A 13,790-nucleotide genomic window follows, 5' to 3' on the forward strand; every position below is an offset into this window, starting at 1 on the left:
ACCTCTGTCTGGCAACCGGGGGTAAAGAAAGGAACACTGTTTGTCCGTCTATCAGATCCCTGGATTGATTAAGTCTACGACCTCTAACCCAGAGTGCTCGGAGGATATCTGCCTGGTCGGATGCAATGGTGCTAAACAACCTTGCAAAAAGATAAATAAGGCATAATCAGGAAACAAATAACCAGAAAAACGGACAGCATAACAGCTTAAATAAAGACAACACACAGTTGGCAAACACAAGCTGAAAGAACTGTTCTCAACCACTGATCACTGTTCCCGAATCACTACCCCAAATCTGAATTTGATACCCGCAGGTAAAACTGATTCCCAAATACTGATACTGATGCCCACAGGCCTAATACCCAGACTTGTGAACTGATACGTGCATTCTTGTAGAGGCCAACTCTAAAAGCACATAACAAGCAAGTGAGAGCCAAAACACCCCTACGGAGGGGTAGGGTTTCCCTGTCCTATTTTGTCAGGAGATAGGGTTTCACTATGCACGCAGCGGTTTCAAACAACCTATAATCGGGTAAGCAACCTGTCCTAGCTTGGAATGGTCACTACAGTTTCCGATATGCACTAGGTCGAATGGTCAAAGAGGGTGCCCCGATAAAACCAGGGTTTGTGTTCCCGTCGTGGCAGAGCCCGCAACTGGTTAGCCTTATGGCACGCTCCTCAAAGTGAGCCTCCGGCAAACCATTCAGGAATAGCATACAGAAAACATAGTGTCCTAGGCACACCAATGCAAATGCAATACAAAGAGACACATAAGTGCAATCAAAAACAAGATATCATGAGTTCGAGTCAAGTTCTCTAAATCTCTAGGAGAGTCGCCAAAAACTATAGACATGCTCGAACGTCCCGGGCTCCGTGCGCAAGATGGCGCAAAAATCCAGTTTCGTTCATTAGGCTTACTACAGTTCGGACTCAATGTCACGGTTCTAAATCTAGTTTCACAAAGTGCAATGCAAAACCGATAAATCACCAAAGAGTCCAAATCCGGCCAATCGTTTTGAAAAACTGATTTTTAAAGAAGTACCAAACATGGACTGCTTTGCTCGATACAGAGTCACCACCTAAATGTTTTGTTATTGGGAAATTTAGGAAATCCTGACTCGCACCTAAGGCCACGTGTCCGTCATCACCAAAGTTGTCTCGGCTCGAGAACTTGGATACGAGAGGGGAAGGTCATGCAATGAGCACCCCCGCTAGCCTGATCAAAGATCGGCTTGTACTAAGCATGATATCTTGTTTTTGAAAACACATGTGTTGTTATTCCAGTTATTAGCTAGAATTACTATGTGATGCGCACAACACACAAGTATAGACTAGATCGCCTAAGTTGGAACAAAACATCTCATGTTTGTTTGTTTGAAAATGGTTTGAGGGTGCTACTCGCAAATAGGCTAAGACGTTGATTTGCCACCCTCGAGTGGGCTTAGAAAACATGATTTTGCCACCCTCAAGTGGGCTTAAAACTCGCATTTGATGAATTGTTCCAATTCAAGCAATCCAAGCTTCACCCACAGGCATTCAGGCAGTTACATCACATAAGCAAGTAGCTTCATGGTCCTAGCTTATGTTAAGAAGGCTAATGCAACACATGCAAAATGCAACTAGAAATAGGCTCGGCTATTCTAAGATGGCATGTGAATGCTACACTTGATACATGTATTCAAACTGGAATTGAAATACAATGCGGTTAGTATGATGCGCCGAGCCCGGTGCATGCAATACAGATGGATGAATGCAAACATGCTATCATAAGTATGCTAATCAAAACATGACCTAGAACTAACCATCGTAAGCGGTTAAGTAAAAAAGAGAAAGACGCAGGGTTGGAAGACATTCACACACTCAAGCACACTTATTACAAAATTCGTCCTTTCGACGGAGGGTCCGAATAAATAATACAAACCAACTAATTAACTAACTAACAAGCTAATTAATTATTACAAAACAAATTGAAGCAAATAACTATTCTAAGTTATCAAAAGCACTAAAATGGCCTCGTGATGAGGGATGTATGCATGCTCGGTTGGCTTCGCTCAGAAATCCGTTGCCATGCCCCATGTTGCCTCTTTTGTACTATTTTGCACCTCTGAAAACTGTGAAAACCTCTATGATGCTTCTGAACCACCTCATGGGCACTCTGAGATGTCATCGGCCAAGAGGGGTGGCCATCGGCCAAGGGAAAGGGGTCATCGACCACTTATGATTCCATCGGCCAAAAAATGTTAGCCGATGGCACTGAAGATAGCCGATCGGCCATCCCTTCCTGCAATCTGCTCCTTTTGCTGCAACAGAGGACAAACAAGGGCATGGCAATACATTTACAAGATAATGTTGTGCAACTACACCCCTTATCATGTTTGAGACTCAAAGGAGTGTAGTGCTTGACCCTCGAGCCATCAATCACGCATTTCAATGCATGATGGCCAAAAAGGCCGAATTGCACGCATTAATATGGAATGAATGCACAAAACAAATGACTGCCTCACACTCTATCATGTTGGATCAAGAGTGTCGGCGACTGAGGATTGAGTCACGTTTCGTCACTTCAAGTACGAAACGCCCCTCGGTCCTCATGTTTGGTTTGACACCCCAAACCAAACGTAATGCAATGCATGCAACATGGAAAAGCTATGCAATGGAACATAAGCATGCCAAATGCAATATGACTCAAACATGCACACAAGGCTGAGGTAACAAGCATACCAAATGCAATGCAATCTAAGCAAGCATGTGACAAAATGCAAACTATCAAGCATGCAAAATGCAACCTAAACATATAAACATGCATGGCATGCAAAGATGGACAAGCATGCAAATGTTATACAACTCAAGCATGCAAGCATGATGTAAAGTAGCAACTTTGAACAACATGGTAAATGGACTTAAACTAAAGATGGACAGACCTCAGTCATGCCCAAAATCAGTGGCCAAGATTCAATGAAATGATGGAATGAAATGCAAAACAAGCATGCATGCCAATTGGCCTATCACTTAGGCATAAGGACACAACTTTCAACCATGAGCAAAAAGTGACAAACATGATAATGTGGCAATGAAATAAGCTCTGAAATCATGTGAGGAATGATGCCAAATCAACCAAACAATGCAAGCATGGCATGCAAGAAAGCTCAAAACTTGAGGCTAGCAAAGGACTTAAACCAAGGCTATACAAAGCAAGCCCCAAAAGGCCAAGGGCAACCAAAACAGTCCCAAGGAAGGTCAAGGTGAGGCTAAAAACAAGCTTGAACCTAGCCCACACAAGCTAGAACAGGGGTCCAAAAGGCATGAGGCATGCAAGGCTAACAAAGGGTATTACACTACACCTATTACAACCAAACATGGCATGACTTAACCAATAAAAATCAGAGTTATGACATGTCAAAATAAGCCCAAAAACCCACTTAGATGGCTTCCCAAATGCCTAAGCATGGTGGCATACACAATGATGCACTCTAAAGGCATAAAACACCAAACCTTCTAAGCATGGAAAAGGTGACAAATGTGAATGCATGACCATACTACATGGACTGAAATCTCATATGAAATGATGTCAAATCCTAAGAATAGTCTAAGCATTGCATGCTAATGACCTAGACACTCAAAGCCAACAAGCTAGATTGAACCAAGGCTACACAAAACAATGCATGCATGACCAAGACAACACAAATCAAAGCTTAAGCATGGTAAAACAAGGCTAAAAGCTTCATGAAGTTGAGCCAAAACATGCAAGAATGATAGTCTAAATGCATGATGCATGCCAAGGCAAATGAGAGGATTGCAAGACAAGTGTATGGTGCATGCAAGATGCTATCAAACCAACTTAAAACAGAGGTAAAGCAAGGAAAAATAACACCAAATACTTACTGAAATGGAGCCAAAACATGCTAAGCAAACATGCTACCAATATGAGCCATTTACACTGGCAAATGAGACACAAGGAGAGGGGGGTGTCCCTCTCCTATTCAAGACTCTAAAACCACTTCTCCACCACTGAAAATCCTCTGGATTTCAATGGTCAGAACACCAAAACAAGATGGTTCCAAAGCTCAAAAGAAAGGCATAAAACAATGACCAAACAAGGCCTAAGAGGGGGTAAACTACCCCCAATACAAAAGTGACCTTAAAAAATCATCTTAAGCATAAAAAAACAGAACTTATTGTACTTTAGAGTTAAGCTTAAAAAAATATGCAAGTAGGTCTAAAAGCTTAAGCCAAAATGGGGGATTAAAGGGTAGTTTACTCACCCTTGAAGAACACCTTCAAGAACAAAACTCCAGCACCTTTTCTGAGCTTAAACCACTCCAAGAACTCTGAAACCAACTCCTAAGGACCTCAGCAACCCAAGGATGGTGTTCTACTAGGTGTTTGTGTCCAATAGTGTGAAGAATCTACACTTTTGGGCACAAACAAGAGCAAAACAAAAGAGAGAGAGGTAAAATATAGAGAGAGATAGATATAGAACTTGTATATCCACTTTTCAGAACCTCTGGAAAGGGAGGGGAGGCTCCCTTCTTATAGAATTTCAATTCGCAAGCTTGTTCAGCAAGCTTGAGTCTTGAAACAAATCCCTCAATACACGTGTATGGAGGATCAAAAATGTGCATACCAGCTGTCACAGCTGGCACATAATATCTGCAAAAAGCAGATGAAAAGGTCTTGGCTCAAAAATATGGCCGATCGACCAAACAGAGTGCCGATCGACCAAAAAGAGTGCCGATCGGCCAACACTTATGGCCGATGGCAAGGAAACAAGGCCGATGGCATCATGCCTTAGCTGATGGGTTGTAGCGATGGCCAACAAGCCACCCTCTTCCCTTAGAAGCAAAAACACAAGTCCATGGTCCACAACCAAGCACAAAATAGACAAGTTGAGAGATCCTGAGGCAAGGCGCGCAGCCGAGACCTTCGGGAACTCAAAACGAACATGAGCATGGATGACCATCGAGTGTTCAAACGATGACGTCCAAGTCTTGAGGACGGTTAAAAATAGGGTGTCTACAGGATTAAGCTTTAACTTGAACTTTCTCATTCTTTCGAAAGTTGCTACCAAGTGAACCAAGTGTTCCTCCATAGACTGGGACTTTACAACAATATCATCAATGTAACCCTTTAGGTATCCTCCAATAAGATCATGAAAGATAGTATTCATTGCCCTCTGATATGTTCTCCTAGCATTCTTTAAACCAAATGGCATTTTTACCCGTTCGAAGGTGCCAATATTTCCATGACACCTGAATGCTGTCTTGTGGACATCCTCCTCTGCAATGCAGATCTAGTTGTAACCAGAATGCCCATCCATCATAGACAAAATCATGTGCCCTGCTGAACTGTCTACCAATAGATCCACTATAGGCATGGGGTATTCATCTTTTGGAGTTGCCAAATTCAGATTTCTAAAATCGATGGATACTCTCAGCATGCCATTCTTTTTAACCACAGGCATAATGTTAGACAATCATTCAACATACCTGGCTGTTCTAATGAAGCCTGCTTTAAGAAGCCTAAGAATTTCCTCTTTCACTTTCTGAACCACTTCAGGACTCAACCATCTTGGTTTTTACTTGTGTGATTTGAAGTTAGGCTTTATAGGGAGCCTATGTTCCATAAATTACCTATCCAATCGTGGCAGTTCATTATAAGACCACCCAAAACAATCCTTATATTTCTTTAGGACTACCTAAAACTGTTTTATGTCAATAGTACTTAACCAAGCATTGATATAAGTGGGTTGTTGTGCAGAACCTTCTCCTAAATTGACTTCTTCCAAGGGGTCTTGTACTTGAGCACTTACGAATGCTTCTCCTTTGACTTCTTCTGCCTTCGAAGCAACTTCTTCATTTTGCTCTGCTCCCACCTTCTCTAGTTGAATATCTTTGCCTTCTTCTTCATAGACAAAATCTATCCATAAGGCTTCTTCTTCCTGTATTTCCTGGACTTTTGTTTCGATGTCCAGTGCACAGTACTTATCAAGGGCCAAAGGCCTAACTTTTTGTTACTCCTGATTACAGCCAACCACCATGGCTTCCCTCTCTTGTTCCTAAACCTTCTGGATTATTGACTTTATGTCCAATGATGAAAACTTGACTAAGGCCAAGGGTATGGCTTTTTAGGTCTTATCTTTTTGCCTACAACCAGGCATCATTGTCATCCTTGGTGACAAACTCTTCATCAGCACTCTCTTGTACTAAGTGCTTTACGTGTGCTACTTCCTCATCAGCCGTCACTTCTACTGTTCCATCAGGTTTCCTCAATATACTGAGTAGTGTCATTCCTTCAATATATTACTTGGCCTCAGCAAAATCAACACAAACGATGAAGGGTTAAGGGTCTGCATTGATCTCCTCTGTCTCTTCATTGTATAGGGCCATCATTATTTTATGATGTAGAGAGAAAGACACACATTTGTTGGTGTGGATCCAATCCTTGCCAAGTAAAGCATTATACCTAGCATTACTATCTATAACAAAGAATGTTGTCACGCAATCTCTGTTTCCCATACTCAAGTTGATGGGCAGGATGCCCTGAGCCATCTGTTTATCCCCAGTGAAGCCAGCAATGGTTATGCTAGTTAGGACTAATCTGGGGTTGCTTTTTCCTAATTTCTTCAAAGAGGACTTTGGAAGTAGGTTCACTGCTGCCCCATTGTCCACTAACACCCTGTTCATTTGTATCCCATCGAAATAAGCCTTGATATACAAGGGCTTAATATGCTACATCATAGATGTTGTAGGGCACTCGAAGGGATACGAGAGGTTAATACTCAGCTCCTCGCTTTCATCTTCAATTTCCATTGGTGTGGCCACTTCAGACTCATCTTGAATCATGCTAACCTATGAATATTCACTAGAAACTAGAATAGGGTCATCTTCCTGACCTTCTTGGTTTTCATCTTCAGCCTGGAACTCCTATGGCAGTATATATACCATGTTTACTGACACCGGAGGAAATGACTCAAACTAAACTGCCGGCTATACTTGTTTCTCTTCCAAACTAACTTTTTCAATTATTTCGGAAGCATCTTCCATGCTGCACTCTAGTACCTCTATGCTAGCAGGTTCCTTTGAAATAGCCTGTTGGTGATTTACCTCCATTGGATTGTCAACCAAAAAGGTTTGCTCAGCCATGAAAGCCTCAAATATTCCATCTTCAGCCAATGATCTCTCTTGGCCTAGTTCAGTCCCTTCATCCATTTCATTGTCGCTTTCCATTAAAGCCTTTTCGAGGCATGATAAACTGGATTTTTCTTTGGCCGTTAGTTTAGCATGAACTTTTGCCAACTGCTCCATACTGGCACTCCTCTTGATCTTGGGAACAGGCTTTGAACCTATCCCTCTATCTGGCTGATCCTTTGCTTATGCCATGGAAGTACTCTCTCCACTTTCTTTCAGATCCTTTCGATACTGGGTGTATCTTCATTGGATCTTCCTTCTTTGAGACCTAGAAATTATAGGAACCACATCCGGCTCCCTTATTTTTGGATTCTTTAATAACACCCAATTGTTTGGAGCCACCAAAGGAGGTTTGATCATTCTTACCTAGTCCCCAAAAACCTTTCTTTGAGTTAACATTTCCTTAGGTTTATTCTGCATAACAAACTAATCTGGAACTCCTGGGACCCATGAGCCCCCTGGTCTAGCTGCTGGATCTGTTGCCCCACTCTTTAAAGCAATCTTTCAAGCAGTCTTCGGGGCCAATTATCAGTCCTTGTCCCATGCCTTGCACTGAATCCATGCCTCCTCTCAAGCTGATTGTCTACTCTATAATAATTGGGTGCCTGATTTCATACAGAGGCCTCTTTCCCTTTGACTGCATCCTGGTGTCTGGTAGGGTTACCAAGGACAAATGTTGTCTGGGGCCAGTTGGGTATGGCCTCTTGTTATGTGTGCTAGTTATTTGGTCCCTCTGTACCTCTTTGTAATGCTGCTTCCTATCAACTGCGAGCCCTTTCAGTCACTTATAACATATCTTGTACCTGGGGCACATCCGTTGCACTATAGAAGCTTCGAGAGAGTCATCATCCAACATCTCTTCACTAAAGCTTTCTTTTATGCCTGCAAAGCTTTGTCTATCAGGTGGTGAACTTCTTGTGTTCTTCCTGAGAGCAGTCTAGCTAGCCACATGTATCTACATAGTGACTTCCTCCAATTCTTTCAGGGGTAGGTTTTGGAAATCTGGCATGCCAACAATGGCTGCAGCCTCTTCAATTTCTGGAAATGGGTTGGTGTCAATTCCCATAGCTTTCTCAGTCTTGGCTGGAAACTTTAGCCTCCCTTTCCGAATATGTTCTTGGATCTTGTATGGGAAAACAATCAGTGTGTTTGGTTTGAGTTTTTTGAATTAAGTTTTTTGAAAACTGAGTTTTTTAGTTTTCGTGTTTTTTTGTTTTTAGTGAATATTTTTAAAATTTTAAACATTTTTTTTTTTAGATGCACCTTACTTAGATGTATCTAAAAAGTAAAAAATTTGTGAAAAAATATTTTTAAAAATTAATAAATACATAAAAATACAAAAAAATGTACTGAATTCTCGTATTTTTGGTATTTAGTGAATTTTTAAAAGGTTTTTTCACTTTTTTTTACTTTTTAGGTATATTTATGTTAGGTATGTCTAAAAATTAAAAAAATTGCTCAAAATATTATAAAAAAATCAGTAAAAATAAAAAAACACGAAAAATAAGAAAGTAGAATTTTTTGAAAAGTGTTTTTGAAAAGTGGTAACCAAGCATAGTGAATACAGTTTTTAGTTGAATGAGACCAAGAATTGTGCCATTTATAGTATAGTTTTCCTTTAAGTTCTTCAAGGGTAGGAATTTTGACTCCTTTTGGTAACTTTAGGAAACTTGCTGCAAGCAAATGATCAAAAATGTCATATGCTTTTGTTAAGTCAAAAGAATACTTCTTATGCAGGTCTTTTTTTTTAAACTGCTGGTCTATTGTACTGTCTTTCTAAATTAATGTCTCACAAGTAATAGGTTATTTTCCTACTATCTTTGTTACATCAATTTCCTAATTAGGGTCCCTACTGTAGGTCTTATATGATGCATTACTTCGATCTTGTTCTTCCTCGAGTAAAGTTTCATATCTAGACACCTTATAGGTTAACTCTACTAAGTCTCGAAACTCAGTTGAATCAAATTTTTTTCGAAGCCTAAATTCCAAGCATTTCTGAGCCAATCTTACAAATTCAGACTCTGGTAGCATGACCCTGCATTTGTTCCGTGCCTGTTTAAATCTAACAATAAACTGAGCAGCCTTCTCATCAAGCCTTTGGCTCAATCTAGCCAAGTCTACCATAGAAACTTTAGGTTCTGTTTGAAAAAATTGGGCATGAAAAACTTCCTCCATTTGCTGCCAAGTTTGGATAGAGCCAGGTGTAAGGTTTATGTACCATACGAAGGCTGCTCAGTTAGAGAACTTGGAAAAAGTCTCAGTTTGATGTAATCATTCTTATCAAAGTCACCACACTGACTTATAAACCTAGTAATGTGTTCTACTGTTGACTGATTTCCATTACCATAAAAGAGGGCAAAGTTTGGTATTCTAAACCCCCTAGGATACTCGTGTACCCAATCTATCCACTTTGGGTAAGGTTTTCTATATATCGGTGTCTGGACCCCCCGAGCCATAGGTCCACACATTTCTCTAACTATATCAGCAATTTGGTCCCTGGAACCATATTTTGTGCTGGTTGAACCACTGCTAGAGGAAGAAACACAGGGTTTGGAGGAACACCATGTGCTTGTGGGCCTCTTGGTCCATATATGGGTACATTTAGAGCTGGTTGTCCTCGTTGTACTGGCTACTGTTGAAGGTATGGCTAGCCTCATGGGGCCTGCCCTGCGAAAGGTCCTGCAAAAGGTACCACAGGAGGAGAAGTAATTGTTGCTTCTCTTCCAATTGTAGGAAATCCTTCGAACCCCCAGGGTGCAAAATCAAACACAGGGTTGGTTAAACCCCTTGTGCCAGGCATGTTCTCAAACATAGGATTTGGAAATTCCCTTATGCCATTACCCTGGGCTAGCCCGAATCTACCAAATTATATGGTTTCGTTGGTAGAGAATGGTTCATTCTAAGTGGCCATTGGTCTCGAAGGAGTTTTATACCATGACTGAGGCACAGGTACTCGCCTCTCATGGTTGTGACTACTAGCCTGACCATTGACTTGTCCATCATTTTGCATAGGCTATTTATCTCGAGTCAATCGCTGCTGAGGACTATTTACATTTTCTTTAGTTTGTCTTACAGCAATTGGTTGATGAGAATTCATTCGATCCAAAAAGGATGTTGCCCATCTTTCCATTGTATGCATTAGTTGTTGTCCCATAGCATCTACTAAACCTCCCCACGAATTCAGTGGTTGGGTAGAAGAAACATTCGAAGGTCCAGTCTCATGGCCCTATCTAGTGTATTGGACGTGTGTTGTATATTCTGAAGTGCTGGTATGTTTGACCAGTTGCGAAGGATCGGATGGGATAGGTGCATCCATCGCATTGTCTTCTGGGTTAGGTATTTCTACCTCTCCTTCTACACCCTCTTCCAAGAATTCATTTTCTCATCTTGCTTTATGTCTAGCCATGTTTAATAGTCCCACTAGGCGTGCCAAAAACATATGTTGGCTTTTTTGGCTTTTGAGGGTTAATAGTGTATATTTAACCATGCCAGCAAGGATCAATTAGCCTTTACAGAAGTTATAATTGCCAACCAATTATCAAGCGATTGTGTTGAAGTTCTTTTAGCCTCAATGAAGAGGACTTTTGCTGATGGCTTGTTTTAGGAGAAAATTATGAATAGTAACATGTAAATATAATTCAAAAATCGAATTTCATTAAGCAAATGAAAACTTAAAATGAAGTTACAATGGCCCAGCCTCGACGAGGCTCACAGCAATGAACTACTGAAAAACTACTCCTACGAATTGAAGTGCAGTACAAGAATTGAAGTGCTGGAAATGTAAAGAACCAGAAATGTAAAACTAGAATGAAAATGAAGTAAAATAAACTGGTCTCTAGATCTGAGTCTGGGTCACTTCTGTTTAGCTCTCTCTGTTATTTATACTCTTTAGTGATAACCGTCGAAGTAGCCTTCTAACCGTTGAAATACATTTCCACAATCTCTGGTCATGGCTTCACTTAACTAGCTCCCATTACGCCTCTTTTGTAGTTAGGCTTTCCTTTAGAATTTGAATTTTAATTGTAGGTAACCGTTAGGCTACGTAATCTTGCACCTCTTGACTATTCAGATGCCACGCAGATTCGATACTACCAATATGAACTGCCACGTGTCTGTCTTTGATTGGAGACTTGCTTTGATTCCCCAAATTGCCCTTTAGATGCCACGTGTCACTCTGCGATTGGCTTTTACAATTTCTAGGAAAGTTGGGGTTGCTTTGATTCTAAGGCTGAGCAAGCAAATGCAAACAAACAAAAGGGATGTGGTGATATTGAAGGATGAGTTCGTGGTGATCAACATTTTACAACCTCTCCTGAGCATAAATTATTTTTTTTTCAGGGAAGGGGGGTTTAATTGATAAAAATCAGGTTCAAATATCGTGAGCAATATTACAAGCCTAGCAATATTACAAGCCTAGAGTTATTTATCCTGAATTTATAGAGAAATATGAATTAATAGTTTAAATTTGTAACGCCCTCAAAATAATACAAATAACCCAACTCATAAGAGAAATGAATATAACACAATTGGTACACTTTCTCATAACAGAATTCGTATTACAAAAGGGATTACATGCATTATACATTCATAACGTTCATTCTGAATCTACAGTATGTAATGCAGATTAATAACAACAAATTAAATACCCTACGGGTTTACATCTTTTCGAGACATATCTTGGTTACAATCAAAAGTGAGCTTTGCTCATTATATCTCAAGCCCTTGGCTTTACAAAAATATTCAATCAAAATAAGAAGCCCTTGCTTCCAAAAGTTTCTCCAATGCTATTGCCTTGGTGGAGGCATGCCATCATTACTTGAAAATGTTATTCCCAAGTAGGGTGAGCCATAGCCCAGTAAAAACCATCTAACACAGTATATGAAATTTAGCAAAGGTATAAGTAAACTATGCATATACAACATCAAAGATGAAGGCATCCACATTATGTATAGTATTAAATGGCCAAACTTAATCATTAAGCCATTTCCCTTCATTTCATTTAACTGCATAAGCCAATTTCATCATTTCTCAATAACTCAAATGAGATTACAACTCATTAGTTCTAGAACCACATTATCAACACGTAAACACTTCAAACTTTTCTTTCATGGGTATTTCGTCCGCGGGCAACCGTCAAACGGGACCTATGTATTTTTTCACGGATATTTCATCTGTAGGTAGCCGTCAAATGGGACCCATGTATTCTTTCATGGATATTTCGTCCGTGGGCAGCCGTCAAATGGGACCCATGTAAACGTAGGCTATACAAGCACTACAATTGCCATTTTACGGATATTTCGTCCGCGGGCTAGGCATCCATGTATAATTTCTGGACTTTCATTCAGGACACTCCAGCCAACTTAATTATAATGGAGTCCATCCTCTTTCTCCTCCCAAACAATCACACATACATACGCAATGTATTTAATCACAAACTTAAACAATGGAGTACATCCTATTTCCACTTCCAAATAATCATACATATACAATGTACATAAATATAGTCATATTCAATGACAAGCACAAGTGATTAGTTTCAATTTACCTAATCCGCATGCAATTTTTACAACAATCATAGCTATCCTCCACCGATAGCCCAATACAATTATTTCTAAACAGATATCAAATCTCATAACAGATAGTTTATTCAAAACTATCAAAGAATGGAATAACACATAACCAATCCCACTATTCATATCAATACCCTTTCAATTTCACATTTTTAATGTGATTTCTATTATTTATACAAAATAATAATTTGACTCAATTAGGGCAAATTCCCCTTTTTTCCCAAATATTAGCCAAGTGCCAAAATTATCAAATCATACACAACACAACATCATTTTCAAACCCCTCAAGCATTTATTTCATCTTCACCCAAAAACCCCTCTTTCCATTTTATGCCCAAACCCTAGGTTTGTCTTAAACACCCCCAAATCGCGTCATTGTTACACAAGATACAAATAACTAAGCTAAATATCATATGGAAGTGTAGGAAAGATCCTTACCTCAAGCTTAGATGAGAGAGAAGAGAGAAAATCTCAAAAGTCAACGGTGATGAATCAACTATTTGCCCCGATCAAAACGAAGCCCTTTACAAGCTCTACACTTAATCTCAAAGGAGCAAGGTGAACAGATCACCCTAGGTAAGTAGATCTAGAGATTTAAGTGAAAAAGTTTGAGTTTTAGAGAGAGAAAGAAGAACTCACGGTTTGAAAGGAAAAGGAGAGGAAAAATAATGAGAAAAAGTGGTTTGTGCCTATTTATAGTAATAACAAATAGCCCTAAGGTCAAATAAAATAATAGGCCCAAAAAAACCCCAAAGGTAAGGCCCATACGAACCCCAAAAATCTGGAAAAAAAAAACACGCAGGGGTCGACCCTTTAGGTAGAAAAGACAATATGGCAACAAGCAAGGGGGTCGACCCTTAAACAAGAGGGGGTCGACCCTAATTTCCAACAACTAACACACAGATTCTGCAATATAAGAGGGTCAACCCTTCCCAAACTGGTATTGACCTTATATTCCAACAACACTTTCTAGAAACTTCACCAACAGGTAAGGGTCGACCCTTAGGAAGGCAGGTGTCGACCCTAAAATAGA

This window comes from Camellia sinensis, chromosome 9, assembly GCF_055761805.1.
Source record: "Camellia sinensis isolate YWXY chromosome 9, ASM5576180v1, whole genome shotgun sequence".
Lineage (NCBI taxonomy): Eukaryota > Viridiplantae > Streptophyta > Magnoliopsida > Ericales > Theaceae > Camellia > Camellia sinensis.